We start from the raw sequence: 16,157 nt of genomic DNA, 5'->3' as shown, positions 1-16,157 counted from the left end.
GCATTTATATTTTTATACTTTTCAGTTCACACTGAATATGAAAATTTATTTCATGCATGTTTATTGATATTTTTTCATGAACCTTTTCTCATGTCATTAAAAAATCTTCACATGAAGTGACAAAATCCAGCAAGAGTGGTATTTTAAATATTTAGATCAGACTCTGAAATCCTATCAGTGTGAGGGTCAGAGATTCTTTATTTCCATCAGTAAAGACCCATTTAGGAGTTACTGCTTCCTCAGCCTTAAGCAAAAGCCCAAAGCATTTGCTCAGTGAATTCATTTGTACATTTATTCATTCAACTAATGTCTATTGAGCCCTTATTATGTGCTGAGTACCACGGTAGGTACTGAGGATACCAAAGAGAGCAATTTAAATATGATTTCTGCTTCCATGAAGCTTCCATTCTGGAGAGAGTGAGTCATCAAGTAGTTACATAAATATATTGGTATAGTCTGCAGTAAAGGAAAAGCACAGAGTAATAAGAGATAACATTTAGGGACCTTATCTTATTAGCCTTATCTATTAGCCTTAGAGCTGGCATAATGGGAGTGGGTGATAAGGAAGAAGACTTTAGGGAATTCTCTCTAGGAAGAGATATCTGAATTGAGAGTTGAACAATGAAAAGGTATTATTAAGCAAAGGGAACTGGGAAAAGATTTCATAGAGGGAAGAGCATGTGCAAGGGTCCTGGGGTGAGAAAGAGAAAACCTGTGTGAAAAATGAAAGAAGGCTAGGGTAGTTGAAATTTAGAAAACAAGGACAGGAATAGGGGTGGGTGAGGGGATGCATGAGAAGGAAGAGCCCTTTTAAGTTCTGTAAGGGGGGGGTGGATCCAAGATGGCGCCGGGAGTAGTCCTCTTTGTCTCTCCCCCTTCGAGTCTACAATTGTCTGGACACTCATCGCTTACCAAAGGATATCCAGATGGCATCTCAGGACGTCTGAGAGACCCACATGATTATACATTGGAAGGCGGATGGACTTCCCTCCGGGAGGAGGTGGAGATAGGTGAAAACTCTCCGACCCCGACCGAACAGCCTAGTACCTGCAAGAGGCTTTCTTCCAATGGATGCCCCCAGAGGATCAACACACACCTAGGGCAGGAGTGAGCACACACCAGAGGAGCGACGGTGGAAACAGGTGACCAGAACCCTACCTAAACCCCCCGCAATTACTCCTAAACGCAGAGGGAAACTCTAGAGTTACACGCTTGAGCCCACGGGGAGAGTCTTGCCCTGCCATTGGTGGGGAGATCCGGCCTGGTGTCCACGGTGCCCAGAGGGTCCCAGGGAGAATCACAGAGGGCGTGGCGGCCCCCCCGGCTGCCACTGCCTGCATGACCGGGCAAGGGATTGCCGGAGATCTCGGAGAGGACTGGGGCTGGGTGAAGCTCCAGAGGCTGGCTCCGTGCCCCCGGGGGGAAGCTCCAGAGTTCTGCCCGGGCAGCAGACAGAACTCTCTGTCTGCCATTAGTGGAGGGGCCACGCCCAGCATCCACAACACCGGGAGGGTCCCGGAGAGGAGAATCTCAGGCAGGGCAGCAGCTGACCAGCTACCACTGAAATCAGGATCTCCGGCTATCCCCCAGTCAGGGCAAAGGACTCCCCGAGTTCCTGGGGAACAGGACTGGGGCTGGGTGGAGTTCCAGCGACCCGGCTCCATAGCCTAGGGGGAAACCCTACAGGCTCACAGCAGCCTCAGCGAAAGCCTCTGCACAGCACTAGTAGAGAGCACCCATCTGGCAGCCACAAGGGTGGAAAACCCCGGGACAAAAGTAGCATAGCTAGGTGAGCTAACCACAGACTGTAGAAGATGCCAATAGCTTTGCTGCGACCCATAGTGGACAAGTGAGATTTTGTGGGTGCCGACAGTGACGGAGTGGCAAATATAAGTGATCCTACCCCTGGCCGCTGGAAAAGCCCATAACACCGTTGCAGACCCCAAGGAGGGAGCACATCTATGTGGGCTGCAACAGTAGGCACCAGCAGCCTGAAGCCCCCCAGTGACGGCCCCCACGGCAGAAGAGGGAATCCAAAGGACCACTGTGACTACAAGGGGGGGGGCCCAGGCCCAGTTAGCAACTGCGGATAGGGTTCCTGGTTGGTGCAGTATAAACAGCTGCTCCCCCACCACATCAGCAGAAACAAGTGGAAGGAGCAACTAAACTCTATCTCTATGCAGAGGCACAAATCTACAACATCAAGAAATATGAAAAAATACATTAAATCTACAGAAAAGAAGGAAAATAACAAATACACAGAAAACAATCCCAAAGAAAATGAGATATATAACCTAAATGATGATGACTTCAAAACAGCCATCATTAAAATACTCAACGAGTTAAGAGAGAAAGATAGACAACTCAACGAGTTCAGGAGCTATGTCACAAAAGAGTTTGATACGATAAAGAAGAACCAAACAGAAATGCTGGAAACGAAGAACACAATAGAGGAGATTAAGTTCTGTAAGGGATTTTACACTCTGTTCTCAAAGCAACAGAATTCTTTGAATAGCTAGACCCAGAGCATATACCTGTGCAAGACACTATCAGCAGAATTAAAAGGAGAGAGATCTACTTCCTTTGAGATTGTGTAGGTTGTATTGGGCATCAAAGGTTATTTACAAAATTTTAAAAATTCTGCAGGAAACCATAAGCATACACATGAAATGGCCACACACAAACAACTGTAACTATAAAACAAAAGGCTGGGGGAATAATTGGTATCTTGCATGGTTCAGAAGTTTGATTGACCTCTTAATTATGCCTTTAATGGATCTAAGTAAACATCAGTATTGCTTAACCTTGCTAGACAAAAACTTGCAATATGTGGAATCATTTGTGGGAATAGGAGAACATAATTAAATGGGATACTCAATGATGAATAAATTTTGGGAACCACTGATGTATAGTGGGAATCCAGTTGGGGAAGGGAGTAGGGAAATATTAAGGATTGGAGTTTTTTAGGTATTTAAAGGAAGGTCAGATAGTGGAAAGCAAAAGGATGAGAGCTACCTGTATCCTTCAGCAATTCCCCAGTGCCTAAAGATTTCAAGATTTTACAAATGGTTGATCACACAGTTCTTTAGAAAAGAATGTCCTGCAGCCAGCCTAGTTGCCTAGTGGTTAAGTTCTTGCACTGTGCTTCTGTAGCTAGGGTTCGTGAGTGTAGATCCTGGATGAGGACCTGCTTACTGCTCATCAAGCTGTGCTGTGGCAACATCTCACATACAAAAAATAGAGGAACATTGGCACAGATGTTAGCTCAGGGAGAATCTTCCTCAAGCAAAAAGAGGAAAGTTAGCAAAAGATGTTACTTAGGGGCAATCTTCCTCACACACACAAAAAAACCCCAAAACACTCTTAGGCCAAATAATGAAGGGTATCCTCATGGGGTGTATATGGTGGTGGGTGTCTGTTACTGTGAGGTTAACAGGAAGTAACTCCTCACTTATATGATTTCTGATAGATGAAAAGTCCATGTCATCATCCAGATGTTTGCACTATCCAATTAAGAACACCCGGATATTTAGAAACATCTGGTGACTGTCAGGGTGTTTTACTCTCTTCTTGGATTTATAATTTATATACATAAACACCTATATTACCTTAGATCTGTTTCCTGTATAATAGGACATTCCTGGAAGGATCCAAGTTCCTAGTTCATTTCATAGATCCCATCAGATCCTTAAGCACAGGAGCAGTGGTCCTTGCCCATTAGTGTGCCTCAGTATCGCCTAGAGGAGTTTGATACCACATGTTGCTGGGCTCCACCCCCAGAACTTCTGATTTACTTGGTCTGGGATGAAGGCCAAGTATTCACACTTTTAACTAGTTCTCAGGCAATGCTGCTGGTCTGAGGACCACACTTGGAATCATCGCCGTGGAAAGCCCTTTATATTTGTAATCAGCCAGGAGAAAATTTGAGGTCCAGGCAGAAGTCACGGTACAAGTAGATAAAATCAGAGAGCATCCATCAAAGGTTCTGGTGAGCCTTGATCCTAAGACTCAGGGAGGTTATTCAACACAGAGGTGATTCATATTCTAGTTCAAACTCTCCATTCAAACATAATAAGATTTATTTTACCAGTCAGGCTAAATTTCTCTAAAGGTGCTATATTTTAAAAATGGAGATGAAATGAAGTGAATTTTATTTTGAAAATTTCATGGAACATTACAGAGGTGTTACAAACCAAAGTCTGGGATTCACTTTGACAGTGACTCAGCTTCCTGTTAAAGGAAATAAAATACAAAACATTTGTCACAAGTCTCCAAATTTGGATGACTTCTTTCAAATCCCAAAGCAAGTGTCTTTATTTAGAAACATTTGGATTACTTTCGTTCCAAGGTATTGGACAGACAGCCCAGACTACACAGTTTTGGTTTATCCCTTAACTTGACATATAAGATATCTAAGTTAAGATGTATGAAGACAGAACTGAAATAAATTATGTGTCCAAAAGCAATATTGATTTCTTCCCTCTGAAAAGCTCTATTCCAACATCAGTTTAGATAAAAGAACAAATGAGGAAGACTAAGAAAATACAATGACTTTGGATCTATGAATATATGTCACTCTGCCTTTTGCTGTAGATTAGAGTATTCTTGTTTTGTTTTATTTTTTTAATAAGTTCTATCTTCATTATTACTTAACTGCACAAACATGAGCAAATCTGGGGTTCAGTTTTTAATTGTACAATGTTGAAATTGAATTAGATTCATTTTTAAGTTCTACTTTATTATTAGCATTCCATATTTCCTTTTAAAACTATTTGATTAAGGTTAACTCTCAAGAATCCTATTGCTCTGACCATATTTTGTAAAGAAAATTTAAACATTGTCCTTACTCTCAGAGAATTTACAATCTGGCCTGATATTACAGCTATGTTCTTTCAGAATACATTTTCTATAAATTCTCAAGTTAAAATTATCTTCTATATGAATGCAGGTAAGTGACGTGCTAGCAAGTGTTTAACAACTGACTCTCTGAAATATTGATTTGTACTATTTGTTGATTTCCACAGCATACATACCCCTACTGTGGTCAATTTTAAGATATCAATGTGACCACTGCACACAGAGCGGTGTGCATTAGAACATCATTGAATAGGATCTGTACCATTAGAAATGAATAACTTCAAGAGCATAAGTAATAGAGAAGTGTTGTAAAATAATTAGGAAATGATGAGTTTTGAGTATTTGTTACTTTTGTTTTTAATATAATTTATTTAATTGTAAATTTATATAATTTAACTGTTGATAATAGTATGTTTAAAATGACTTGCAAAATTTCTGAAAATGTAATTATTGGCTCTTATGAGCTTGTATGAGCTGGCTCCAGCACACCATGGATCTGTCCTCCAAGCAAACGCCAAGATAAGATGAGATGTGCAAGGAATTTTTTGGGAGATATACCCACAAAAGAAAATGGGGAGGGAGCCAGGCAAGGCTGAGAGAGTCATCAGACCATGATGCAGATTTGACCCTGAGTAAAAGACAGAGAGACTGGAGGTTCCCTGGAAGCATCCTACTCTGCCCTGCATCCAAGGGTAGTTCAGCGAGGCCATCAGGGAGTCCTTGAGCCAAGTCAGCCATCAGAGTTGTTCATGTTTCTACAACAGGACTAGCCTAGTATTCCTGCTGGGCTGAGTCATTCCCTGTGAGCAGCCCACAGGAAGCACGGACTCAGGGCAAATGCTAGGAAGAATTTCAGAAGCAGTCAGTTCAGCCCTCTGCTCTTGGAGATCTGCCAGGCACAATCCTATGGCTGCCACATGCTCAATACTGCTGTATCTCACATCTCTCTCACCTTATATCATCGCTGTAAATTTCTTTGTAATACTCATTTATGATCATGTTATTCCTCTCCTCACATTATTGAGTGGCTCCCAATTACTTTCAGAATAATCCTCACACTTTCCAACACAACAAATAGCAACTCCACAATCTGGCCTAAGCTTTCCTTATCGTACTCAACTCTCTACACCATCTATGCTTTAACTTTACCAAATTTCTCTTTCTCCATTATACCACTCCCACCTCATCCATCCATCTACCCGTCCATCCAAAGAATATTTTGTCAGCATCAGATGTGTGTAAAACCCTTGCTAGTCATGGTATTGAATGAACATCCCAGAGTCTCATGGGAGATAGATAAGCAGATAAATTTGAGAAAGGTAAAAACATTGTTAGCCAATGTGATAAGGATGGGTTGTTAATTATTTAAGTAAATTTTGATTAAAGAGTGGATTCATAAATTTTTTATATATCATATATATACCCTCATGTATACATATATATATAAAGCATTTTATTTCAAGTTAAAATAAACATATGTGCAAGGATTTGCTATTTTTTGAGTATGAATCCACTGACTGGGAGTCCACATCATTTCTAGTTGTCTTACTCTTAACTAATTTTATAGCATATTTTGCTAACTTGCTTCTTTTTTTTACCAAAGCATTCATGTTAATATATATTCTCATGGATTTGACACATTTTCTTTTCATATTCATACTTTATTTTTCAGTTTATCTATTGAGTCAGTTAGGTGGAGATTGGCTAAGAGGAAGTGTTAGAGGAAGATAGTATGAGCAGTGGCCAAGAGCAGAGACTGTTTGAAGACTTCAAACAGTCTGTTTGAAGCATGACTCTCTCGCTTTTAGTTGTGTGACATTGGGAAAGTTATTTAACTGCTCTATGCCACAATTTTCTTTTCTATATAACAAGGATATAATAATAATTGTAGTTGACTCACAGGTTTGTAAGAATTAAATGAATTATTGTATGTAAAGTTGTTAAAAAAAGATACTTGGCACATAATAAACTCCACATAAATGTTAGTTGTCATTGTCATCACCATAATCACAAAGCGGAAATAACTACAAGTTGCTATGGAAATACTGAGGCTGGACAATTTTAGAGCATCAGGGAAAGCTTTTGGAAAAAAAGACAGAGCTGAGATCTTGAAACTTCAAAGCAAGAATAAATGTTGATTGCATCTGTGGCTGCCCCAGTGCCTAACACGGAGCATGGCACACAGCAAAATGTGGGTGAGCGCCTATTGATTGTTAAATGACCAAAGCTGAAAATCCAGCAAAAGATACTGGATAAGTCAGAGCCAGAAGAAAATGTAAATGAGTCCTAAATAGCCAGACAAAAAACCCAAAATAATTTAAAATAATAGAAGAGTGAGAGACAAACACTGCCATTACTCTGTACTACTAAAGCATGGCATTTTACTCAGTTATCTTCAGTAAATTTTTTTTCATTTGCTAGATGCATTGTTAGACATTAATTGGTGCCATACACCAATTAGAAGCCAAATTGCACAATGCCACCTCCTAAGGAAACTAATTTTTCACATGGATAATTGCCATCAGTCTGGATTTGTTCTTTTTAGCACAATTATTGGCCTGTATTAGCAATTCAAATAATATTTCATAATTTCTTTGCCTGTGCAAGCATATGAAATTAATAAGAGAGAAGACGTTTAATACTTGATTGAAAAAATATACTTTTAATAGAGTTGGACTTTTACTATTTAACGGCACCTTTTTAACCAAAAACTTTATTTTACATCTCAAAGCAAACTCCATAACTAGCAGTAAAACTTGTTTTTCCCACTGTCTTTTTGTGGATACACCAAATGAAAAAAGTTGTCTTCTCTAAATTTAGGTAATGTAAGTGTAAAGGATGATTTCCCTGTACTTCAAAATTTAATTTTTCACATAATGTTAGGTATTAATTAACTTCCATTTTCGAGTCAGTCTTCCACAGTTTGATCTCTTGTGTTTAAAGGGGCTTAGGGTGGAATTATATAGAAAGAAAAGGTGAATAGAATCTAAAATATCTGAGTAATGATTTTAACTGATCTTGCTAATTGAACAACATGAAGATTAGGTTGCAAAAAATGTAGCAGACCATTGTCACAACTTACTTTAAATTTTTAACTTTATTCTAGATACAATAGTTGTATTAATCTTTAAACTGAAGTCATAGCACCTCATTCTGTCTGCTGTGTTCAAGATGTATATTAAGGGGAAAAAGCTATGCCCTTGCCTCTTTAAAATCTTGCATCTGAGGAGGGTTTGGATATATTGTTGGAGGTATCTTTGTTTACAGGTGAGTTCTCTCATCAAATGTTCTGCATTTTTATCCCAGCTGTATCATTTCTCAGCTGAGTGGCCTTATAAAACTCTAGGCAAATAAAAGCTGGTATTTTAAATTATTATCATTATTATCCTCACTGTTTTTAGATCAGGTACATGAGTGTCTTTTAAAAAGCAAAATTACTGTGCATCTACAATATCTTGAAGTAACTGTGGTAAAAACAAAAATCTACCTAGAGTAGAGAGCTTAGTTTGTGCATTAATAGTCTGGAGTGTGGTTCCTAGTTGAGCTTTGACACAACTCTGGAAGGTGTATGGGGCACTCAGGGTCGATGCTGCCACGTCACAACTGAGGAAACTGGCATTAGTGAGTTTGTGCATTATTGGAACTCTCTTGGTTTCAAGTGATAAAAATGAAGCTCAAGCTGTCATAAGGGGATCTATTGGTTGATATGGCTAAGACATTGGGGCAGCTCCAGGATCAGGGAAGAGCTGTAGGTGTAGGTGCCTTAAGGACAGGAACTGGGAACTCACTCCATTTCAGCCTCTCTCCTTCTGCTTCTGTCATTCTTTTCTGCTGCAGAGAGGCCTTTTCCATGTGGAGAGAACTTCTTCCAGCACAATATATAAACTCCAGGGAAGGATGCTGACTGGCCATGCTTGGGTTACATGATTACTGATGTCAAGGAGGTATGGTCCTGTGATTGACCAGACATGGGTCATGTACTTCCTGTATGGTCAGGATTAGAGATCCGGAACCATTAGAAATAAGATGTGAAAAATTGCTGGGCAGAGGAATCTCCTGAGTATCCAGTCCACGGTGACCAGCTTATGAGCTGTGGTGAAGCCAAGACAGAGATCCTTGTCTGATCTCACACCTACTGCATTTCCTCCTCATCCTTGGCCATCCCCTCAGAGTCTCTCAAAACCACTATTTCCTTGTCTCGTCCCTACATCCACATCCCTAGCTCAGGCTTCAATTATTTTTCCCGCAGTCTAGTCTCTAGTTCAGTAGATGCTCCTTTCCTCACAGTAATCCTTTGTAAACTCTGCTGCCACATTGTTCTTCCTAAATAGCAATTTCCTACTCGAAAATCTTTTGGAGGCTATAAAGCTAAGAAACGTCTTGTCACCCTTGCATTCAAGGACCTCGAGAGTAGGACTCTCCTTTAACTTTCTACACTTATTCTGCCCAGCAACTCCATCCTCCCTTGAGATTGAGCTAGCTATTGGGACCTAAATATAAACTTTTCTGTCTTCGTTTCTCCTCTGTTTGCTCTTCTTTCTCCCTCAAATATAATTTCTCTCATTAATGCTCACTTTAAATCTCCCCTGAATACAAAGAAAGAGCACAGTTTAATCTAAAATATCTTCTTGGTAATGTAATCAAATTCTGTTGAAAGGAAACTTTTCATATTGAAGATATTTCACAATCTGTAAGCAATCATTGCCAAATTTATAAAATAGGTATTTATTCCATTTTATGGTTTTTAATGACTTTCCCTAGTAGCTTTACCAATTCTCTTTTACTTTTTTGATGGAAAATTCCAATTCAGTATTACTATAAAAACCCATATTCATTTCCATTGTCATATTTTTCATCTGAAAAAGTTATTATGACTTTTTTTAAATACTTTATACTCAAGAACATATTATTTATGGTCAGTATAGATGCCTGTACAGATGGTCATTGCTATTTCACTCAGAATATGTTTCTTCTATTCTATCTTCAGTGAATATTTAATTAGTGCCTTAAAAGTGTCAGACTGTGTCCTAAGTGCTAAGGACATGACACGAACAAGGCAGATGAGATCTCTACCTTCCTGGGGAGAAGAAGACAACAAACAAATATATTATTTCCTCTGATCCTTTAAGCTGACCTAACACCCTTCTGACTTAGTAGAGGTAATAAATTCCCTCAAAGTAGTTTAAGTTGGATACTGTCATTTGCAACCAGAAGAATTCTGACATGCATATTTTTCTTCAATTATGACATGTCAAAGAAGATAATGGCTGCCCTACATATCTCCAGAAGTTTTGGTAAAGGTTGAAAAAGAAATTGCACCACAATGAATGACTGTGTCCTTTATTGTAAAAAGATAGTGTCATTACCAAAAAAAATAATAATATGCACTTATTTTATGATTCATTTATTATATAGCTGTAATATGAATAAATCCATTCAGAACAGAGGATCACATGGGTGACTGCCTGGTGAGTGAAGAGAATCATCTTTCTATCTTCTACTCCTTAGTGTCTCTTTTTCTTTTAACTTCAGGATATCAAAGTTAGGGATCGTCTGGGAGACTATCAACCTCATTGTTCCATCATCATTTTGTTTTAGTTTCCATACCCAAACCATCCCCCACTGCCAACCCCAACCAGGATTTTTGCATCTGCTTCCAGTTGGTGCCAGCATTAGCTCTCACTCTGGTAGTTCAAGCCTGCCATCTGGAGCAGGTCTCATCCTAGCCTCCTCACTCCCGTCTCTGTGACATTAGACAACCTTCAGGCTGTCAAATTTCTTCAAAGGCTAGATTGGGTACCTACTCATCTTGGAGTCACCTTGGACTTCTTTGTCCTGATTAACTCTTTACTCTCTTTGAACAATCAACATATTGCTGTACTCTATTAGCATTTTCCAAATTATTTTCCATGAGATTTTATCTTAGGTGTCAGTGAGGGTTAACAAGCCAAATACATGTAGGGAATGCTCCATCTTCCACTTGGAAACTCCTGGTGTACATTGGCATGGAAAGTTTTGAGATGCTTTACAAAAAAGCAAATGCATACCTCTTTAAAGTTGTTTAACTCAATTACACATATTATATGGATCATGATAGCTTCCCTTTTTCTTCACTCAGTAGACATAGTAACATCCTTGGAATCCAAGTTGGAGAATGTTAGATTACACAGAGATTCCCTGATTATGTCATGGATATTTGTTTTGTTTCTCAGTTCAATTCCCAAGCTTAGTAAGGGTGAAGGACATATCACATTTCTCTTCTGGTCTTTAACAGTGGTTAGTTCACTGGTTAAATGCAGCACGTAATCAGCTGATGACTATTGAAAGCATGAGGAAGAATCTTATTGATTGAATACAGGTATCTTAAGGAATCACCCTAACTTTGGAATTTAAATAAAGCTTTACCAACTATTGGTCATATTACATTAGGTAAATGACCAACATCTCTGATGATTACTTAGTCATATATAGAGTGGGGAAACCCACTTACATCACTCTACTGTTCTATAAAAAGCTACTTAGCAGAAGGCCTAGGTGCTTGATAAATGTTAATTCTTTTACTTTTGTGTCTAAAGCTCAGTGAAAAAAATTTTTTTTAAGCTCAGTGAGATACATTCTTACTTTCTAAATTGCATGACTAAATTCAGTGGGGAATTTTCTCTTGTTTTAAATGACAAGATAGCCTGTCTAAATCAGTGGCTCAATATAAAAATAACTCAGGAATTTGCTAAATACACCAATCCTTGGACATCACCCAGATGTTCTGAATCCAAAACTCCAGAAATTGGGCCTCTATTTTTAACAGATTGCCTAAGTGATATTATGTAATGGTCCATATCTTGCTTTGGAGACTCCCAGATCTATGTATTGGAATGGATATTTCTAAATTTACCTCATTGATTTCCCATCTGTGAACACAGTCATAGCTCATCTCTTTAACAATCTAATCATTAGAATATGCAAGGCTGTCTTTGGATTAAGCATGGTAGAATAACACATGTATTTATCTCCTCTGGTTACTGCTGACACCCAATTAAATTGAGAGTAAAAGCTTTAAATAAATATAGACCTACCAGGAGGTGAGAGAGAGAAGAGACAATAGCAGATGAGAGCCATCAACATATATTAGAAGATGGAGCAAGGACAAAGGAATGGTCCCTGATGAGAATGAAACTTGGGAGACAAAGAAGAAACTCAGAAAAGCTCAGTAACTGGAAGCAGTAATCTGTATAAAGAAAATCAGTATAAGGAAAAACTAAATACCATGACTCTAGCCCCACTTCTTGATGCTAACCGATTGCCTTTCTCTTCTCCTCTGCTAGAGAAGCTCTGGAACACCAGACACAGCAAACAGCGTGGCTGAGGCACCAGTCTGATAAAAGACTAATTAAACACATATCCAGAGTTCTGAACTGCTCTAGCTTTCTTTCCCTAAATGCCATGACCAGACTCATACTCGCTAGAGATACCTCTGTCCCCCTCAATAGAAGCACTCACATGACCAGATCACTCTACAGGGAAATATACTAGTCTGTAGCTTGGCCCACTCACAATGGGGGTCCAAGTAGCTTTAGTGCCTTCCTATTAAAATTCGGTAGACTGCAAAAAACCACCAAATATTTGTGGTAAGCCTTCAATACAAAAAAATGAGATCAAAGCACACAAAGAAATAAACAGGAAAAGACAAAGTTAGAAGAATAAAGGTAACAAAAGAAATTGCATTTTGAACTGATATTCTAGAAGAAATAAGAAGAGAACATCCATCCATGAAATAAGAAAAGGACCTTGTAAGAACAAAAAATAACTCTTGATAATGATAATTTTAATATCTGAATTTTAAGATAGTAAAAGGGTCGGAAGATAATGTCAAAAAACATACAAAATGACTACCACAGAGAAAAGGTAAGAGAATTAGAGGGTTAATCTAGGAGCTCCAACATCCACCTGATAGTGTTACAGAAAAAGAGAATTGAGAAAACATAATGAGGAAATGTCAAATAAATAATACAAGAAAATCTATCAGACCTGAGAATAACAGGGATAAAGAAAATCCTACATTTTTTTTTTTAACAGAAAGGCAAGACAATGCAACACATTATGTACAAAAGATTGGGTATCAGAATTGCATTCAGCAAACACTGAAAGATAAAAAAATACAGAGAAATGCTCTTACTACACTGAGAGAGAATATCGAACTATGACTTAAGAGAGTGTGTTTAATATAGACATTTTAAGACAAGGAAAATCTCAGACATTTCTGCTTCCTGAGCCTTTCTCAGGAAGCTGTGGATATTACAACAAAATAAGAAATAAGAAAACAAATAAAAACAAGAAAATAAGCCAAGAAAGAAGAAAACATGGAATTCAGGAAACAGAGAATTCTCAAGGGGAAGTTCCGGTTGATAGTGATGAAGACCCAGGATAGAAGCTTCATAGCAGGCCTATGGGAAAACCAGTCCCACTTGGAACAGGAAGGCAGAAGGCTCCAGGGGAAGTTCCAAAAAGAGAAGTGATATCTTTGACATCATGGAAAACCATCTGGAGAGGATTTTGTGCATTATGGGAAGAATGAAGTTGGCTACATTGAAAAACATGAAGGTATTAATATAGAAGATAATCAAATTCTGATGATTTATTCAAATGGTAGTTATGATATGAATAAATTAAAAGAATGGGTCTATGGCAAGTAGACGTTCATGGAGATGCTGGAACATGACCTAAGGGAGGTAAGATCTATGTACTGTAATATAAAGTCAGCATATAATGTTTACCATTAATGAATTTAGAAAGAGCAACATGGACATATTATGATGATCTAAGGCAATAAATAAGAGAAGAGTTAAACATGATTAAGTAGGTGGATGAGGAGGGTGATAGAGGGTGGTTGATTGGAAATCCTTATTTCTGATATATCTTTTATTATTATTTCTTACTGACTATTAAAAACTGTAGGATTAGAAACAGAAATTATTTGAAGTTCAAGTCCACTAATTAGTGGCACCACATATTCTTTTTTTTCCTCCTAGAAAACAGAAAAATAAGGAAAAAAGAGAGATAATCTTAAAATTTCACTTCTGCTGGAAGGTTTTTCCAAAACATGCTGGTGTGTCAATCTGCATGACAGTTCATATCATTAGAGAATCAGAGAATTAGGTTTCTGTGCTGTATTTATTTTTAACTATCATAAGATCTTGTTATAAATGAAAAATACTTCAATAGGGACTCTTAAGGCAATTGTTCTTTGGAGATGGTATCTAGAAAATGTGATTATCTCTAATGGCATTATCCTAGGAGGTAATAAACTGGAGCAGGGCTCCTGCTGAGAGAGTCCTTTAAGGTGATTTAGAGAGGAAGATGCATATGGTTATCTCTAAACTAATGGAAAAAAGGGTTTAAAAACCGGTCATTCAAGGCACGTAACAATTGTCTCATGTTCTGAAAGGCAAGATTGAAAACCAAGTGAGGAAATGGGAATCAATGGATACAGAATGGCAAGTTGTTTTAAAATGTAGCTTTTATTATTATTTAGGTATGGGGAGGCTGACAGGTCAGGAGATGACAGACTGCCATGGGAAAGATAGTTTGTTACTCACGGTTCCCACATGCAGGGGGAAATGCCACACTATGTAGAGCCACACAGGGAAGCACCAGGGTCAGTCAGGAGACAGAAGGAACAAGGGGAAAGCATGAGCAGGAGCCTTTACTGTGGTTTCCATGGGAAAAGCAAGACAAGGCAGGGTAAGTAGGCTTAGGATTGGTTAGTTTGAATAATTTCAGCAGGCTCTGGCATACAGGATATATCTCTAGTTGTCTGATACCTAGCCTTGGATGATCAGGGCAGAAGAATATTTCCTTCTCGGAGTGTAAGAGCCAGATGGAGGAGATGGTATGGAGTATGGGCTCTGGATTAGTTAGTTCGCATGTGAAAAGCACGCTCCTGGGGTGAGCTGTTTGCTATTTCTAAGAACTGATTAGCCTGGGAGGGACAGCCTCTCCCCAGGCAGTGAAGCCCCAGATGCCAGAGTGTCGAGTACAGAAAATAAAAAAAATATAGTTAATACACAAGCGAGCCAGAATGATGACAAAGATGTAGATGTGGGACAGAATGGCAAGATAGGCGAAGGTAAGTTTTAGGAGGCTGCAAGAATTAATTAGACCTTCAGCCTCTGAAGGCACAGGTGCAGGCAGAGCAGCATTGCAAATGTTAGTAACATGGACCCAGCCAAGGTCCTGAGTAAAAACTTACTGACTTAAACATGAATCAGTCTCAAGGTGAAATGAAAAGTGAATTTATTTAAATAAGGAGAATATGAGATTGGTCAATGCAAACTAATTCAACCAAATCTAGGTACACATGATATTCTGGAAACTGTGCTAGGCAGATTTGAAAAAGATGGAGCCTATTCCTTTATGGAATATGAAATATCTTAAAAGAGATTTGAGACAGGTCAGAGGTGAACGTAAAATAGCAATTGAATAATTCAAGTGTCTTGGTGATGTTACAAACAAAGGGAAATTGGCAGAGATGGCAAACAGTCCTGTCTTCCCTTCTAGCACCCATGGGAGACATCACTAACTGATCTTGATGCTCTTTATTTCTCAGTCAGTTCTGATCTCTGTTTTCTTCACAACGGAATCTCTATGAAGCCACTGCCAGCAAATCCAAGTTAACACACTTGCTGTTCTTCCGTAGATGTTCTAAGGTGGAGGATTGAGAACCAGAAAAACCTTCCCGGAAGAATAGTGTTTAAAGTTTGCCTAAGAAGGATGGAGAAGTTTTCAGAGGTATCCTGAGTGGGAGTTGTGGGTGGAGTAGTTTCAATAGCCCAGGCAGCAGGAACAAATGCATGGAGGCTCGAAAGTTAGGAGAACTGAATGAACAGTAATTATGCAGTCTAGCTGGAATTTAGGCTATGTGTAAGGAAGGGATGACAGATAAAGCCAGAAATGAATGGTTGGGCCAACTGAATGCTGGATGCAAAGTTATAAAATCAAAGTAGCTAACATCCTCTGTGTGCTTACAATGTTCCAAACAATGTGATGTTCTAAGCCAAATATACATATGTGTATATACATAAATAAGTATATCAGACATTGTATATAATAAGCAAGATACACCTTTATAATGTATAATCATTACTGAAATATAGTTATTTAATATATTTATTATATTTAACATACATATATTACATATATAATACATTTATAACATAATATATACATATACATATGTAATATACATCTTGCTTTTAATATATATGTAATACATGTAATATAATATAAAGATTGCTACACTTTCC

At 38.4% G+C, this 16,157-nt stretch overlaps 1 long non-coding RNA gene across 2 annotated transcripts in view; it reads right to left on the bottom strand.

The window, feature by feature from the left end:
• Positions 1-16,157, bottom strand: part of LOC139076033 (uncharacterized) — an 85,609-nt gene that overhangs the window by 7,057 nt on the left and 62,395 nt on the right. The window lies entirely within an intron of this gene.

The sequence above is a fragment of the Equus przewalskii genome, chromosome 15 (genome assembly GCF_037783145.1).
Source record: "Equus przewalskii isolate Varuska chromosome 15, EquPr2, whole genome shotgun sequence".
Lineage (NCBI taxonomy): Eukaryota > Metazoa > Chordata > Mammalia > Perissodactyla > Equidae > Equus > Equus przewalskii.
The sequence above is the reverse complement of the archived record's forward strand: the minus strand, read 5'-3'. Positions and strand labels throughout refer to the sequence as shown.